This window comes from Asterias amurensis, chromosome 11 (assembly GCF_032118995.1).
Source record: "Asterias amurensis chromosome 11, ASM3211899v1".
Taxonomy (NCBI): Eukaryota; Metazoa; Echinodermata; class Asteroidea; order Forcipulatida; family Asteriidae; genus Asterias; species Asterias amurensis.
The window spans coordinates 10,309,251-10,326,261 of record NC_092658.1 but is presented as its reverse complement, the minus strand read 5'-3'; the positions used below and the strand labels follow the sequence as shown (position 1 = coordinate 10,326,261).

Genomic DNA, 17,011 nt, shown 5'->3' with positions numbered 1-17,011 from the left:
TTGTTTAAATTAGTTTTAGCTTTTTAAATTAATACACAATTATCGGTTAAAGTCTATATGTATAGACAAAAGTAAAACTCTGGGACAAGGATGTTTGTTTGATCTTAAATGTTTTGAAACCCCTTTTGTAAATCTACGCCCGAATGTGAAGCTGGTTTATACGCGGACGCACGATGGTCGCAAGGGCGTTAGATAAACGCGTGACGCAGTTTAAAGAGGAAGCCGACGCCTAAGCGACCAATGAAAAGGCTTTCCACCCCCGCGCGGCCAAAACAAGCGTCTGCGTAAGTTTTGTGATCGGAGATGGGCACAAATTCTTAATTTTTTATAAGTAACCTGACCTGAGGTCAAGTTTAAATATCGGTTTTTCTTCGTTATTATGTTGACTTTATTTTTACTTTTATATATGTTGTTAATTAGTATTACATTTTTAACAACATATGTCATTTTTATGGTTATAAACTGTATTAAACTAAAGTAATGGACGAAACAAAATCTCCCCAACGTAAAAATCCATAAGGTTGGGACCACAATGGTCCCGGAAGTTCAAATCTGCGCGAGACTTGCACAGTCTATACCCAAATTTTGATCCACCGCTATTGACCGAAAAATGTAAAAATATGCCATGATGTTTCAGTGAAACACCACAAACGGTAAATGAAAACGTGTATATTCACAATTCTTGTCTCCAATGATTCAACTTTACACGAAGGCAACGGTGCAGAGGGGCGGTACCGCACGTTCTGTATACACAGAGATCTAATCCTGCTCGTTAATCGGCCGTCCAACTGGAGGTCTCCTTTCTTTTTCCACTGGTCAGACAGGGGCCGGTATTCTTTTGTTACTCTGCGGTTTTGCTTGCTCCTTCTCTCCCTTCCTCCACGGTTATACCGCAGTCTATCAAAGCAAGGCGCTGGGGACGAGCGAAAAAAATAGTTTTTGATTTTCGCGCCGCACGGCGCCCTCAGTGTTGACCATTTCGTCACTCACGTCTGTGATCTTCGAATTCAAGCTGTTCCAATCTGTATGTGCAGGGATAGAACGATGATTATTTACTTAATTTACTTAATTTTGCTTTACATAATATACCTGATTTCTGCAATGTGTGATGTAGAAGCGAGATTCATGTCCTCAAGTCTGGTATTGAGCTTCTGTGTGGTGTGCTTGGCAGTTGAAGTCCACAAGATCATACCGAATACGACACATCATGTTTCCAGTACAACAAGAACACCATGGATAACAATGCTGCTGTTGTTGTGTAGGCTTTACAAAGAGACCCCTCGTTGTTTGGTCGCCATCTTTCTTGAGCTGGTAAGGACGCCGATAACTGATGCTGCAGTTCCAAAACGCACCAAGAAAGGGTAATAAATTTTTAATTTTGTTTTTACTTCCTGTGGAAATGCACTTCCGTAAAACCACTGGTACTTCCGTGAACGGTACTATTTGGTTCTTCGTACTTAAAGGATCTATGTACTTTTTCCTAACAAAAACACAATGTCCACAGATTTACATCAAACTTACACGATTGAAGATTAAGATAGTAGAAAGCTTCCCTTGAAATTTTACTTACTGAGGTGCTGCAGTTTTTGAGAAATAAGTAAAAGTAATAATTTTCGTCTCAGTATTAGCATGTAAAAATGTATTGACCAATTATGCTATGGTTTAGGTATACTATCATGACTGGTTAAGGGGATTTTACATTCTCAAATAATTTTGGTCTCATGATGAGACCAAAATTATTCTGTGACTTGTTTTACTCATTTCTCAAAAACTACATAACCTTAGTTAGTAATATTTCAAGGGAAGCTTTCCACTATCTTCAAACCCTGTAAGTTTACTGTAAATCTGTGGACATTTTGAAAAAGTACCCAAATCATTTAAAACATGTAGGGCGCGTTATCCGCTTGAATTTTCTTCATTTCATCCATGCTCAAAGTCAAAGTCATGACGTAAACGAATTTTTACAAAAAAGGAGGTATCTCATTGAGGTAAATTAGATACTATGTTATTTCATATCAAATGAAAAAAAAGGAATAAACTACAATAAATAATGGTTAACATGTTTCCATGATGTTGTATGTAAAAATAACCAAATCTGGCCCATTCAATGGAAGTTCTCACTTCTCATACTTTATTTGCAGATGTGGTTGAACTACCAAGATGCTTCCCATGTGATGGGAAATCAACACAATCATTATTTGTGTCGGATCTGCACTCAAACTTGCAAGAATCAGGTAAGGAAGAATAATTATCCAGAAATGGATCCAATGCCTCAAATTTGTCACCGTGTGAGGCAGTCTTAATAGTGTGGCAAGCAATTGCAAACTATTGCAAGCAAATTACAATTTGATCCTTGGCCTAACTATTCTCTAGGCTTGAAGACCATCGAGGGGTCTAAAGGCTGTGAGACAAGGTCCGTTTTGGAGGAAATATACCGCCGATTGCGTAATGATCACTGTAATTCTGTTAGGTACACAACTCAAGTTACACGTAAGCAGAGAAACCTTGACAAATTGGCTGTCGGTAAAACTGATCACCAGATCCTTTATTGCACAATCAATATTCAATCAAATCATATACATAATTGGGCAGGGATTCGTTTATTAAGCACCTTTTTCTCAGGGTCAATGAATATACCTCTCACAAAACATTAAATCAGTACTACTGCATACCCTACGAATACACCTAACCTTGCTCTAATGTAACCACAAGTAACCCTTTGTTAAACCCAAAAGTAACTCAAAGTAACCCTTTGCTTTATCAAAGCCACTCAAAGTAACCCTTTGCTATATCAAAAGTAACTCAAAGTAACCCCTTGCTAGACCCAAAGCCACTCTAAGTAACCCTTTGCTTTATCAAAAGTCATTCAAGTAACCCTTTGCTTTACCCAAAAGTAATTCAAGTAACCCTTTGCCTTATCAAAATAGTTCTAAGTAACCCTTTGCTAGACCCAAAGTAACCATGTAACCTGATGACGCCTACTTTGTAATCATGTAACCCTCTCTAGTACTTTTACTTTATATATCTGACAACCCTTATATTTGTGCAACCGCGGAGCACCAAATATCGGGTACAACCACCAATACAAGAAAACAACAAATACCCGAAAGTAACCACACCAAACCACACTTCCCGAACTGTGTTCACACTTACTGCAAACCAAAAGCTTTTACAGTGTGCCTCTACACGTTCCTTGTGCAGTACAATAACCACGAAAACCCAGCTTAATTCATATGTAACCAGGGTCTCGAGGTAAACCTGTGGCAAGGAAATATGAAGGCAATATGTTGAGTCAATTTCTGTCTTTCTGTTAAAACAATGCATTTATTAGTAAAAGTACATCAATACAAACGCTTAACTATTAGAGAAAACTAGCATTATTTACATAAGTTGAACATTCTGCTTTCCTTAACCTATGGAGCTATCGCATCTATCCACAGTCAAATATCATTTTGATAATCATATTTATGAATGAAACTACGTATACAGTTTAGGAATACTTCAAATTACTATGCAGACAGTAATATTTCACTAGTGTTCAACCTTGACTAAACATTAACAATCAAACTCGGAAAATATGTATTTAACTACTAACAGCACATGAGAAACATAACTTTAAACTTGTGTGGCCTTTCTACTACAGTATGGAATACACAAATCTTTCTTTATAAATTGTTTACTGCATGAACAACAAGGGTTTTAATTGAGTGTCTTGAACATCCAAATCTCTAATTGCAACCATCTAAAATGCATTCTAACTGTTCTATTACTAGCACTTGACAGAAGTTTGAATCAGGTACTGTTTTCACGTACTTCTCTATTTTCACGTTACATGACTGATCAACTCTCTTTGATATTCAAGGATCCAATCTATGAAATTAAACCTTCCATTGTTTTAAAGGAATACAATTGTAATTACTCCTGAACTATGACTTTATAAGACTCATGCACTTGTCTGCAAATCTCATGTTATACTAAAACAACCAAGCCTTAGTTTTGTCTCCTCACTGCAGATTGCCATAAGCTCATAGCCTTGCTCAAGTCAAAACTAGTTTGAAATATCTCTCAAATCTCTTTTATGATACTAACAAATCACTACTCATAGCCATACATCCTGAGAGGACTTTCCTCTATAGAATCCATGCATCTTCACAATTGGTAGTTTTTACCTTTGTGATAATAATCCTTTTGCAAAACCTCAACTCTTCATTTACATGAGGTAAATCTTGTGCACACTTTCCCTATACCCATTTGTACAACTTGGGACAAAAGAGAAAGTTCATTTTAAAATCCATCTTCATCCTAAACATCCTCAGTCTAAATACCTCAATTCAGCCTTATAAGTAATCTTTATACCTAAACAATAATAGTAATTATAATAAAAAGTTTTCAACATACCTGTGGCAAGGAAATATGAAGGCAATATGTTGAGTCAATTTCTGTCTTTCTGTTAAAACAATGCATTTATTAGTAAAAGTACATTGACCTTAGACAGCGCCCTCGTAGTGCCCACTCTCTGCAGGCCACAGGATTAAAAAGTTTTGTTTAGGGCTATTGTTTACATACACAAAAGCAATACATTGGAAGGGTGGTAACACATACACTACCAGAAGGTGTCCTTTACCTGGTCACAAGCCAAAGCATTTGCGACCGGAAACTATACACTCAACTAGCATGTCACATAACCACAATCACAGCCTAACTTAATTCTTACACTACTAGAAGGTGTTCTTTACCTCGACACAAGCCAAAGCATTTGTGACTGGAAACGTTACACTCGACTAGTGTGTCACCATAACACAATTACATGAAAATACACCTAGAAATACTCAATAACTTATGCAATAACAATTCCGTAGACCCCCAGGCCTATCATATAAGAATACAAAATAAACACGTATAAGACCCCTGGCCTATCACATACAAATGCAAGAATGAACTTGGTATAAGACTTCTGACCTATCAATTTTCAATTAAAATGCAAGGATACAAGATATCTCCGATAATTGCAATCAAATCAAACTTACACACTCGTCTATCGTCCAACGTCGACAGCACCGCCAACAGACTCTTTTAAACTATTACAAGACTAAAACCCTAAATTGTCACTGCCCTATCCAAAGACAATCACCCAGGAACCCGTACTCTTAATAACCATGGTCTCACTACACAATGGAAAGACTACTAATATGCATGTCTTGCTCGAGTCACTTCACTAAACACACTGACCCGTGATGCACTCCCCGCTAACCCCCGGTGCCATGCCTCTACACACATGAGGTCCTAGGTCGCTAACTGCGCACGCACACCCCGCTTACCTGATCACTGCGCATGCGCACAAGGCCAGCCTGAGTCACTGCAAGCGTTTAGGCTCCACCCACTTGCATCGATCGCCCAGCCACACAGCAAACACATGCAACCACATGGACTACACTAAACAGTCACATGTCCGTCACATGCATTTCCGCTACAATAGTATTTTTATCACTTTCGGAAGTAAACACGATTAGTCCTGCGCAGTTTTAATAGGTGTTCCATCACTTTTGTTGCTGTAGTTTGAAGTTGCTTTAGAGGTGGATTAAAAATGAATGGCTTGTTCAATGTCTTATTGTCCGTGACGGAGTAGATGTCTGGGGTGGTAATGTACTGTTCCAGTATTTATAAACTGTTATGGGTTTGAATGAATATACCCCCGGAAGTGATTGAGAGTGCCCTCACCCGGTCAAACATAATTTTTAAAAATCAGTCATGATTGTTCTAAAACTACTATTTCTTTACATGTACATGTATGTTATCGCATTAGACCAATTGACTGAGTTGCATGCTGGTCTAGCTAGGGATCATGTGTGATCGAGTATGTATCACATTCAACAGTTAGCGCTTGTGCAATGGGTAATTGCAAAAGGGTGTATAGTATTGAAATTTTGTAACAATAATACTGCAGAAGTCGTGCAGCATCTCCTTATACAAGTAAGTCCATTCAAGATATTAATGGCCCATATTTCACATGATTCCTGAATGGGCCAGACAATCACTACATAAATTGTTGTTTCAAAGATCATGAGATCTTTTAAGAGGAAAAATAACAGTGCGCTGTACTTTAAAAATTTAAAGTGTACTCATCAATGAAGAAGAATAAGAGATAGAAAAAAGGATACAAAATTCCCCTCCTCAATGGAAGAACCCAAGGGCATTTAACAGACTGTTGTATATCAGGTGGTTGTTATACTGCTCTCCATTTTCTTAACAGAAAATAGGAATAAACTATTAAATAATGGTAAACTTGTGGGAACATGTATCCATGATGATGTAATTTTAAAATAACCACATCTGGCCCTATCAATGGAAGTTCTCACTTCTAATCTCATACTTTATTTTCAGATGTGGTTGAACTACCAAGATGCCATTATCTTCACATGCTCCTTGTTTGATGGGAAATGAAGCGTCATCATTATTTGTGTCGGATCTGCACTTAACTTGCAAGAAGAAAATGGATTCAGGTCAGGAAAAATGTATCAAGACAATGCGCCAAATTTTTGACCGCGTGAGGGGGCAATCTCAATAGTATTTGAATCAAGCAGTGATTGAGAGCGCCCTTACGCAATTAAAAACATGGTCCATTGTCAAAATCAGTCATGATTGTTCTAAAACTACCATTTATATACATGCACGTTATCACAATAGACCAATTGACTGAGGTGCATGCTGGTCTAGCTAGGGATCCTGTTTGATCCCTAGATAGACCAGCATGCATCCTATTCAACAGTTAGCGCTTGCGCAATGGGTAATTGCAAAAGGGTCTATAGTGTTGAAATTTTGTATCAATAATACCGCAGAAGTCGTGCAGTATCACTTTGTAAGTCCATTCAAGATGAGTGGCCCATTTATATCATAAGTGTGTAAGGAAGACAGATAAAAGCCCTCAAGAAAATTGTAGATTATTAGTCAGAAATAGTTTGTCTTGAACTGGAGTATTTTTCTGGTAGGAGGTATTTGACTCTTGAGCGTTTAGTTTTGTTTTGTTTATTTTGAGACTTGAACTTATGTAGTATTACTTGGGTATGAATAAGTATTACAAGCATTATGTATTTTATGTCAGAGGCTGGTCTATACCAGAGTGGGGCCTTAAGCAACCTCTACCCCCTCAGCTGTCTTCCTCCTTATCTTGCTTTTGACTCACTTCTTCTCACTGTGCTCATTCTCAATTCCCTTTTCACTTCTCAATGAGCATCTTGCCAGTTTAGTATTAGTTTTTGTTTAGCGTAGTTAGCGTAATAGGCGCGGGACCCCGTAATGGTCGACACTTCATTGACATCAGTGGGAGTATCTGCTGGCAGGAAAGGCGGGTTGTTTTCCATAACCCTCTTTGGGTGAAATTGCTAATCTTCCTCAAGTGAACAGGGCCCTGTTAGCCTTGGATGACAACCTGTCTTTGAGTGACATCCCCCTGAATGAAACAGAGCCTTCAATAAGGTTTAGTAACATGACTCCTTCTGGATGTGTGTGTAGTAAGGTTCAGTCTGACTATCATCCAATAGATTCAAAAATATTTTGTCTTTCTTTTTTGTGGGAGTTATCTGACTCATAGACGAATGAAATTGAAGGCCTTGTATCCATTGAGTTGTGTGATATCTTGATGTACTGTACATATGTAGTGAAGTTTCTGCTTCAATCTGTCTCTGTGACAGGTGTTGAAGGCAGTGGGAATTTGAATAGTGGATGGTTGAATGAAGGGCTATGTGTGGAGGCTTTTGGTGTCTGGTGTGGGTTAGGGTGCTTGTGCTCTTCTTGTTAGCTCTGTGAACAATCCAAGTAACCACGTTCTTTGATTTCATTCTCTATTTCATGAAGGCTGTTTCATTACTGTATGTAACAGCCTACTCTCTGATGATGTCTGTCTGTCCTTAGCCTTGCTCAAGGCAGTCGCATCATTCGCTACGAAAAGACGCCGCTGTAAACCCACCCATACATTGTGCGTAGTGTGTGTAATCAAACCGCAAGACCCAACCGTTATATACACTGCCACATCTCTCAACACCTGTCGTACGACTACTGCGCACAAGTCGAGGTTGATCAAAGTGGGGTTAGATTCTACTGGGATAATTAGCCTTGAATCGATTTTAAAGAAACGGTTGCTACTATCGAATCATATTTGCAATTGTAGATAAACCAGGTAGAACTTCACAGCTATTTTATGGTGTTGATGTTCGTAGTGCAAGTGTGATCAAACAGCATCCATACCAGTGTTCTTCACACACGTAAATCGGCAGAGCAGACTGCCCTCCTTAAATTTATGCCGCCCTGTTAAAATTAATGGCCGCCATGCCAAAAAAAGGACAGAGAGACCATTTTTAGACTTCATTTAATAAGATCAACCGATTACCTGACAAGCCAAAACCAACTTCAAAACTGCAACATCAGAAATACGATTGTAAACAAATGTTAAAACATGATGGATGTACAGATGGCCACATGGCTCATACCACGCACACCGACAACGTCGTCGCATGGAAATACCCACTGTGTATGCATGCATCTAATAAGATCAAACGAGTACCTGACAAGCCAAAACCAACTTCAAAACTACAGCATCAGAAATGCGATCATAATCAAAAGTTAAAACATGATGTACAGATGGCCACATGGCTCATACCAAGCACACCGTCTACGTCGCTGCATGGAAATACCCACTGTATGCATGCATCTAATAAGATCAAACGAGTACCTGACAAGCCAAAACCTACTTCAAACTGCAACATCAGAAATGCGATCGTAAACAAATGTTAAAACATGATGGATGTACAGATGGCCACATGGCTCATACCACGCACACCGACAACGTCGCTGCATGGAAATACCAACTGTGTATGCATGCATCTAATAAGATCAAACGAATACCTGACAAGCCAAAACCTACTTCAAAACTGCAACATCAGAAATGCGATCGTAAATAAATGTTAAAACATGATGTACAGATGGCCACATGGCTCATACCAAGCACATAGCGACGTTGCTGCATGGAAATACCCACTGTATGCATGCATCTTATAAGATCAACCGATTACCTGACAAGCCAAAACCAACTTCAAAACTGCAACATCAGAAGTACGATTGTAAACAAATGTTAAAACATGATGGATGTACAGATGGCCACATGGCTCATACCACGCACACCGACAACGTCGCTGCATGGAAATACCCACTGTGTATGCATGCATCTAATAAGATCAAACGAGTACCTGACAAGCCAAAACCAACTTCAAAACTACAGCATCAGAAATGCGATCATAATCAAACGTTAAAACATGATGTACAGATGGCCACATGGCTCATACCAAGCACACCGTCGACGTTGCTGCATGGAAATACCCACTGTATGCATGCATCTAATAAGATCAAACGAAAACCTGACAAGCCAAAACCTACTTCAAAACTGCAACATCAGAAATGCGATCGTAAATAAATGTTAAAACATGATGTACAGATGGCCACATGGCTCATACCAAGCACATAGCGACGTCGCTGTATGGAAATACCCACTGTATGCATGCATCTAATAAGATCAAACGAGTACCTGACAAGCCAAAACCTACTTCAAACTGCAACATCAGAAATACGATTGTAAACAAATGTTAAAACATGATGGATGTACAGATGGCCACATGGCTCATACCACGCACACCGACAACGTCACTGCATGGAAATACCCACTGTATGCATGCATCTAATAAGATCAAACGAGTACCTGACAAGCCAAAACCTACTTCAAACTGCAACATCCGAAATTCAATCGTAAACAAATGTTAAAACATGATGTACAGATGGCCACATGGCTCATACCAAGCACATAGCGACGTCGCTGCATGGAAATACCCACTGTATGCATGCATCTAATAAGATCAAACGAGTACCTGACAAGCCAAAACCAACTTCAAAACTACAGCATCAGAAATGCAATCGTAAACAAATGTTAAAACATGATGTACAGATGGCCACATGGCTCATATGACACACACCATGCCCACCGTCGACGTCGCTACATGGAAATACCCACTGTATGCATGCATTTAACAAGATCAAGCGAGTACCTGACAAGCAAAAACCTACTTCAAAACTGCAACATCAGAAATACGATTGTAAACAAATGTTAAAACATGATGGATGTACAGATGGCCACATGGCTCATACCACGCACACCGACAACGTCGCTGCATGGAAATACCCACTGTATGCATGCATCTAATAAGATCAAACGAGTACCTGGCAAGCCAAAACCTACTTCAAACTGCAACATCAGAAATGCGATCGTAAACAAATGTTAAAACATGATGTACAGATGGCCACATGGCTCATACCACGCACACCGTCGAAGTCGCTGCACGGAAATACCCACTGTATGCATGCATCTAATAAGATCAAACGAGTAACTGATTAGCCAAAACCAACTTCAAAACTACAGCATCACAATACGCACGTTCACAATAAGTTTGTGAACGTGCGTATTTTGTTGGAGTCTATCAACGGCCAATCACAGCGTGCGGATTGTTTATGCAATTTGATTACGTCATGCCGCCCTCCTAAAAAAAAAGTCTGTGGAGAACACTGCGAGTTGGTCTGTAAAGAGCACTTGTAACCGGGTTTTTTCAAAGACCAACTCAACCGATCCAAGGCATTGTGTTCCTTTAAGGGTTTTTGAGCTTAGAACCAGTACTGTTGGCTACTGATTTCGGTAAACCTTTTAAGTTGGTAGTTGATGCCAGTGATGTTGGTGTAGGTGCTGTACACCAAATGAGTTATTTCTCCGATTTCTCTCTAGATAAACACCACGTCCGCCACTGACCAACTTCACTGACATTATGGTAATGAGTGGGAATTCTTTCTTCACGTGTATTATAGTAATGAGTCAGTAGCTTCAACACAGACCCTACAAGGCTGTCAGCCTACAGCCTTCGCATACAACTTTTGTACAGGGGGCGTTGTGTCGTGCGATTCGGTTACACACATTACGCACAGTGTATACGGGTGGGTTTTAACAGCGGCGGTCTTTTTTCAGAGTCAATAATTCAACTGCCTTGAGCAAGGCTTGTCTGTCCTCGATGCCTTTTTCTTTGTGTGCTTCTTGTGTGATTGAAATTCAAGCGAGATGAAAAATTTGGGTCAAGAATCTGCACTAAAGCATGTGTACATGTTAAGTTTGAGACCTTAATGTAGTAGACTTGAGTATTAATAAGTAATATAAGCATGATCTATCTTGTGTGAGAGGCTGGTCTATACCAGAGTGGGGCCTTAAGCAACCTCTACCCCCTCAGCTGTCTTCTTCCTTATCTTGCCTTTGACTCATTTCTTCTCAGTCTGTCTACTTCATGAAACCGTGAAATCCAGTCGTAATGCACACGCAAGTACCTCGGTGCCCAGGGATGGCCTTTTGTACCGGAGCGTAGGGTAAGTGACTTAACCATCTCCGGGCGTTCTCTCCCCGACGGACCCGTGGGGGCCGCCTCCAGAAGTTCTTGGGGTCCTGAGGTCAAGTCTCCAAACGGTGGGTCCTGGAAATGAATTGGCGCTCTTGTTAACAAGGACGGGCTTGTTATAAACACAGAGAAACCCACCCTATCCCCTCGCAGGTTGCCACCTTTCTCGGTGCGTCCCTCGACCTGCGCAAGGGATTGGCCCGCCCATCAGAGGAACGCCTGCTGAACCTTCAGCAGTGCGTGTCCCTCTTCCTCCCAGCGTTGGTGGCGTCGCCTCTGGCCTGGCTCAGTGTGTTGCGCTTCTTGGCCAGTATGGTGGCTTTGGTGGATTTTTGCAGGCTGAGAATGAGACCAATTCAACTTCATCTTGCCCATCCGGCACCCAATCCACCACCTAATGCCAACCACGCCCTGGCTAGTGCCCCACCTTTGATGGTGGCTAGTCGAAGCGAACATTTCGCAGGGCCATGTTTTCCGCCAGCCCTGTCCGTCGCTGACAGTCACAAGTAACGCTTCGCACCTTGGATGGGCGGCAACCCTCCAGCCGTGGCAGACCACGGGTGTGTGGGGTTCTGAGCACCAATCATCCCACTTCAACGTCCTGGAGATGTTAGCATTCGCCAACGCACTGCGACATTTCCAGTCGGACGGCAGGGGACATGCGGTCCTGGTGAGGTGTGACAATGCCACAATTGTGGCTTACATCAATCACCAGTGGGACACCTGGTCGGGGAGCCTGTGTGCACTGGCTTGGGACCTCATCCACTAATGTATACAGCGGCCGACAGCACTGTAAGCAGTCCACATCCAAGGCTTGGAGAATGTCACCTCAAGGGGCTGGATTGCCCCTACAGAGTGGTCGCTGCTCCCACAAGTGGCCTGATTGTTCTTTCACCTGATCGACAGGCCGCACGTGGACCTGTGCCCGTCACATGGACCTGTGCCCCTCACATGCAAACAACCAACTACTACGCAAGGGGTCCAGACACCAACGCATGGAAAATCGATGCTCTATCAGTGCAATGGGTTGGCCTACTGGCCTATGCATTCCCACCCATCTCGCTGGTCTGTCAGGTACTGACCAAGATCAGTCTATGGTCAGTCTATGGTATTTATGGTCAGTCTATGGTCGGTCTATGGTCGGTCTATGGTCAGTCTATGGTCAGTCTATGGTCAGTCTATGGTCAGTCTATGGTCAGTCTATGGTCAGTCTATGGTCAGTCTCTGGTCAGAACTGGTGTATACAGCGGGGGACAGCACTGTCAGCAGTCCACATTCCATGCTTGGAGAACGTCACAGCCAACGCTCTATCAAGGGGCTGGATTGCCCCTACAGAGTGGTCGCTGCTCCCACAAGTGGCCCGATCGTTCTTTTACCTGATCGACCGGCCGCAGGCGACCCTGTACCCCTCACATGCGAACAACCAACTACTGCGCAAGTGGCCCAGACCCCACTGCATGGAAGTTAGTGCAATGGGATGGCCTACTGGCCTATGCATTCCCACCCATCTCACTTGTCTCTTGGGTACTGACCAAGATCGAGCAGGAGGACTTCAGGGTCTTCCTCATTCGCCAATAGTGGTTTTCACGACTTGTCAAGCTCCTGTTCCACCGCTCGGTGATCTTACCGTAAGGTCCTCCCAATACGTCTCTAGGGGAGCTGGTAGATTTCCTGGTTTTTCTTCTGGACAGCGGCCTCACCATGGGAACGGTAAGGAATTACCGGTCAGCCGTCGCTGCAATCCACCCGGGTTCCCGAACGGTTCTTTCGTCTCGGAAAATGGGGCCATCAGATCAAGGGGATGTTCATTACCCGTCCTCCAGTATGCAAGCTTGTCCCGCCGTGGGACCACTTTAGCGTACTATGTAATTATGTAAGTTTGTAAGTATTTAAGTACCGTTACAATAAACAACTATGTTATTATGTAAGTTTTAAAACGGAGCTGAAACCAGTACAGTATGTAAGTTTGCTAGTATTTAAGTATTAAACGGGGCTGGAAACCGTTACAATAAATAAGTATGTAATTATGTAAGTTTTAAAACGGGGCTGGAAACCGTTACAGTATGTAAGTTAGTAAGTATTTAAGTATTAAACGGGGCTGGAAACCGTTACAGTATGTAAGTTTGTAAGTATTTAAGTATTAAACGGGGCTGGAAACCGTTACAATAAATAAGTATGTAATTATGTAAGTTTTAAAACGGGGCTGGAAACCGTTACAATAAATCAGTATGTTATTATGTAAGTTTTAAAACGGGGCTGGAAACCGTTACAGTATGTAAGTTTGTAAGTATTTAAGTATTAAACGGGGCTGGAAACCGTTACAATAAATAAGTATGTAATTATGTAAGTTTTAAAACGGTGCTGGAAACCGTTACAGTATGTAAGTTTGTTAGTATTTAAGTATTAGACGGGGCTGGAAACCGTTACAATAAATAAGTATGTAATTATGTAAGTTTTCAAACGGGGCTGGTAACCGTTACAGTATGTAAGTTTGTAAGTATTTAAGTATTAAACGGGGCTGGAAACCGTTACAATAAATAAGTATGTAGTTATGTAAGTTTTCAAACGGGGCTGGAAACCGTTACAGTATGTAAGTTTGTTAGTATTTAAGTATTAGACGGGGCTGGAAACCGTTACAATAAATAAGTATGTAATTATGTAAGTTTTCAAACGGGGCTGGAAACCGTTAAAGTATGTAAGTTTGTAAGTATTTAAGTATTAAACGGGGCTGGAAACCGTTACAATAAATAAGTATGTAGTTATGTAAGTTTTCAAACGGGGCTGGAAACCGTTACAGTATGTAAGTTTGTTAGTATTTAAGTATTAGACGGGGCTGGAAACCGTTACAATAAATAAGTATGTAATTATGTAAGTTTTCAAACGGGGCTGGAAACCGTTACAGTAAGTAAGTTTGTAAGTATTTAAGTATTAAACGGGGCTGGAAACCGTTACAATAAATAAGTATGTAATTATGTAAGTTTTAAAACGGGGCTGGAAACCGTTACAGTATGTAAGTTTGTAAGTATTTAAGTATTAAACGGGGCTGGAAACCGTTACAATAAATAAGTATGTAATTATGTAAGTTTTAAAACGGTGCTGGAAACCGTTACAATAAATAAGTGTGTAGTTATGTAAGTTTTCAAACGGGGCTGGAAACCGTTACAGTATGTAAGTTTGTTTGTATTAAGTATTAGACGGGGCTGGAAACCGTTACAATAAGTAAGTGTGTAATTATGTAAGTTTTCAAACGGGGCTGGAAACCGTTACAGTAAGTAAGTTTGCTAGTATTTAAGTATTAAACGGGGCTGGAAACCGTTACAATAAATAAGTATGTAATTATGTAAGTTTAAAACGGGGCTGGAAACCGTTACAGTATGTAAGTTTGTAAGTATTTAATTATTAAACGGGGCTGGAAACCGTTACAATAAATAAGTATGTAATTATGTAAGTTTTAAAACGGTGCTGGAAACCGTTATAATAAATAAGTATGTAATTATGTAAATTTTCAAACGGGGCTGGAAACCGTTACAGTATGTAAGTTTGTAAGTATTTAAGTATTAAACGGGGCTGGAAACCGTTACAATAAATAAGTATGTAATTATGTAAGTTTCAAAACGGGGCTGGAAACCGTTACAATAAATAAGTATGTAATTATTTAAGTTTTCAAACGGGGCTGGAAACCGTTAAAGTATGTAAGTTTGTAAGTATTTAAGTATTAAACGGGGCTGGAAACCGTTACAATAAATAAGTATGTAGTTATGTAAGTCTTCAAACGGGGCTGGAAACCGTTGCAGTATGTAAGTTTGTAAGTATTTAAGTATTAAACGGGGCTGGAAACCGTTACAATAAATAAGTATGTAATTATGTAAGTTTCAAAACGGGGCTGGAAACCGTTACAATAAATAAGTATGTAATTATGTAAGTTTTCAAACGGGGCTGGAAACCGTTACAGTATGTAAGTTTGTAAGTAGTTAAGTATTGAACGGGGCTGGAAACCGTTACAATAAATAAGTATGTAATTATGTAAGGTTTCAAACGGGGCTGGAAAACGTTACAGTATGTAATTTTGTAAGTATTTAAGTATTGAACGGGGCTGGAAACCGTTACAATAAATAAGTATGTAATTATGTAAGTTTTCAAACGGGGCTGGTACCCGTTACAATATCTAAGTTTGTAAGTATTTAAGTATTAAACGGGGCTGGAAACCGTTACAATAAATAAGCATGTAATTATGTAAGTTTTCAAACGGGGCTGGAAACCGTTACAGTATGTAAGTTTGTAAGTATTTAAGTATTAAACGGGGCTGGAAACCGTTACAATAAATAAGTATGTAATTATGTAAGTTTTCAAACGGGGCTGGAAACCGTTACAGTATGTAAGTTTGTAAGTAGTTAAGTATTGAACGGGGCTGGAAACCGTTACAATAAATAAGTATGTAATTATGTAAGGTTTCAAACGGGGCTGGAAAACGTTACAGTATGTAATTTTGTAAGTATTTAAGTATTGAACGGGGCTGGAAACCGTTACAATAAATAAGTATGTAATTATGTAAGTTTTCAAACGGGGCTGGAACCCGTTACAATATCTAAGTTTGTAAGTATTTAAGTATTAAACGGGGCTGGAAACCGTTACAATAAATAAGCATGTAATTATGTAAGTTTTCAAACGGGGCTGGAAACCGTTTACAGTATGTAAGTTTGTAAGTATTTAAGTATTGAACGGGGCTGGAAACCGTTACAATAAATAAGTATGTAATTATGTAAGTTTTCAAACGGGGCTGGAAACCGTTACAATAAATAAGTATGTAGTTATGTAAGTTTTAAAACGGGGCTGGAAACCGTTACAGTATGTAAGTATTTAAGTATTAAACGGGGCTGGAAACCGTTACAATAAATAAGTATGTAATTATGTAAGTTTCAAAACGGGGCTGGACACCGTTACAATAAATATGTAGTTATGTAACTTTTAAAACGGGGCTGGAAACCGTTACAGTATGTAAGTTTGTAAGTATTTAATTATTAAACGGGGCTGGAAACCGTTACAAGAAATAAGTATGTATTTATGTAAGTTTGTAAACGGGGCTGGAAACCGTTAAAATAAATAAGTATGTAATTATGTAAGTTTTAAAACGGGGCTGGAAACCGTTACAGTATGTAAGTTTGTAAGTATTTAAGTATTAAACGGGGCTGGAAACCGTTACAATAAATAAGTATGTAACTATGTAAGTTTTAAAACGGGGCTGGAAACCGTTACAATAAATAAGTATGTTATTATTTAAGTATTAAACGGGGCTGGAAACCGTTACAATAAATAAGTATGTAATTATGTAAGTTTTAAAACGGAGCTGGAAACCGTTACAGTATACAGTATTTAAATATTAAACGGGGCTGGAAACCGTTACAATAAATAAGTATGTAATTATGTAAGTTTTAAAACGGAGCTGGTAACCGTTACAGTATACCCCCTAACCCCTTAACCCAATAACCCTAACCCTCTAACCCTCTAACCCCTAACTCCCTAACCCAATAACCCTCTAACCC

General features: G+C 40.0%; 2 long non-coding RNA genes across 2 annotated transcripts in view; both read left to right on the top strand.

Annotated features, from left to right (window-relative positions):
• The window catches only part of LOC139944579 (uncharacterized), a 91,755-nt gene that overhangs the window by 21,354 nt on the left and 53,390 nt on the right, over window positions 1-17,011 (top strand). The gene's annotated exons all lie outside the window — the stretch shown is intronic.
• LOC139944259 (uncharacterized) lies at window positions 1,090-15,025 on the top strand. Its single transcript, XR_011786936.1, has 4 exons — window positions 1,090-1,361; window positions 2,142-2,234; window positions 6,382-6,500; window positions 11,352-15,025. It is a non-coding gene; the product is annotated as an uncharacterized lncRNA (long non-coding RNA).